Source organism: Spinacia oleracea, chromosome 3, assembly GCF_020520425.1.
Source record: "Spinacia oleracea cultivar Varoflay chromosome 3, BTI_SOV_V1, whole genome shotgun sequence".
NCBI classification, from domain to species: Eukaryota; Viridiplantae; Streptophyta; class Magnoliopsida; order Caryophyllales; family Amaranthaceae; genus Spinacia; species Spinacia oleracea.
In genome coordinates, this window is record NC_079489.1 from 58,807,487 (window position 1) to 58,809,625 (window position 2,139).

General features: G+C 32.7%; 1 long non-coding RNA gene across 1 annotated transcript; it reads right to left on the minus strand.

Annotated features, from left to right (window-relative positions):
* Positions 1-316: 316 nt before the first annotated feature.
* LOC130469042 (uncharacterized) lies at positions 317-1,858 on the minus strand. The gene is made up of 4 exons (XR_008929420.1): positions 1,355-1,858; positions 1,191-1,265; positions 934-1,015; positions 317-549 (listed from the first exon to the last, which is right to left on the minus strand). It is a non-coding gene; the product is annotated as an uncharacterized lncRNA (long non-coding RNA).
* Between the last annotated feature and the right edge of the window lie 281 nt (positions 1,859-2,139).

Sequence of the window (2,139 nt, forward strand, 5' to 3'; positions counted from 1 at the left end):
GTCATGCATTACTATGGTTTGTGAAAGGCGCTCTGTATACCTTGCTAAAATCAATAAATGGAGAAGGAATATAGAGCGGTTATTATACATAACCGTTAAATAAACGTAACAATAAATAACAGTTGTCATGGACAACCGTCCTATATACTTACTCGTTTACAGTAATATAAGGAACAGTTGCCAAAGGCAACCGTTCTATATTCCTCTTCTTTAAAAAAAAAATCTACAGCACGCCTTTTAATGTTTCACTTTCAACATTACAGATAAAAAAAAATAAGCTTTGATGTTTGTCTCACATATCCATTATAAACTAGAATCAAAGGGAAAAGCGTCGAAATAACAAAATTTGAGGAAAAGTAATACAAGTATATCATTTACAACGCGATTTGTAAATCGGAATAATCTCATTATACAACATAGAATCTTTTATATTTGTACAAAAATTACAATAAAACTCAAATGCAAAATAATAAAGATATAGAAGATCAAAATCACGAATGGCGATTGAAGGTCTTGCAATCTCTTGTATCTTCATACTCTTCAATCAATCTGCAACGATACACAAGACAAAAAACTATTCGATTATGGACTTGTATGAAGCACCGAATAATAGTAAGGGCCAAAATCCAAATTGCATAGAAAGACACGAGCTTTCCTTCTCTAGTCAAATATCAATTTTGTATTTAGTATTCAGCTATACACACAAGTACAGATGCTCCATACTACCATCTCCATAGAACCATTCACAACTACGCTATCAGCACACAAATGATAAGGAGCCGTGTAATAAACGATGTGAGTAACAACATTATATAAATAGGGTATCATAATTTATAGTGGGTCTAAGAGAAAAAATGTTAAAGGAAAGGGATGGTGAAAGAAACATACTTGCAGGAAAATAATTACATAATTCAAGGTTTAAATTCATTGTACCTCATCAGAGTCCTGGTAATCCTCGTTTTCATCCACTAGCAGATTTTGCACCAAAACTTAAAAGAGCTTCTGAAAACGAGTCCTAGGTAACAACAACAACAATAAGTTCATCAAATTTTCGATTTACACAACAACTATTATTCGGTGCTTCACATAAGCTGTAAATGAATAAAATTTTGAAAAAATCGAACAAAATATTAAAATGAATCAAAATCATTGAAATTAAAATAAAATAATTAGAAAACCACCAAACATACCGTCTTTAAGAAAACTTGAAATTACTTCAACGGACACGGATCAAGAGTTCATTTCAAGGAAGAACTGCTGCAAATCTATCAAATCGAATTACTCTTAGATTTCGAAAAATGAATTCAAAACAAGAATGTACAATTGAAATCGGAAAAAATGATAAAAAGCTTACAAATTTAGATGGTTCAGGGATTGATTACACACGAATAGGCTCTCCGATGAGCAAATTAGTGGAAGACGTGATGAACCAGGGAGTGAAATTAAAATCATCCACAAGAGCCGGAACTCAAACTTCGTGGCTGACTCAATGGCCAAGCAAGGCCTTGCTCGAACTGACGAATTTCTAGCCTGGCTGTAGAAGAGAATCTGCATTTCCTAGTTTTTTTTAATTGTTGGGGGACTGTCTCGGATGTAAAATGATCGGTCTCTATCCATTTGATAGTTAGCCAACGCATTATCAATAAAACACCAAACAAAAATTATATATATAAAAAAATATGTGATTGATTTATTGATGAAATGAACTCTTGAGAAGTAGAAGTGTTCAAGGGAAGAGAGAGAGATAAAGAGAAAAAAATAACTGTAAAAGAGAGAGAAAGGTAGGGGGCGGCTAATGGTGGGTAGGTGGAATTAGGGTATAGTGTATTTTAAAGTATGTTGGGGAAGGTTAATGGCGATTTTTTAGGGAAAATATACGAAGTCGTGGACTTGACCACCGCTCTATATGCTTATTTTATATATTAATTTAATATTATTTTATTTAGGTAAAAAGTAATGAAACACCTATCTAACATAGGCGCTTTATATTGTCAAACATATATAATAGTGGTAAGAGAAAACCGCTTTATATAATTCTATGAAACACATAACATATTTAACTACTCTCTATCTAGTGTTACATATTCCGGTTTTTGTAGTAGTGGCCATCAAATACTTGATCCGTTTACGTACTATTTG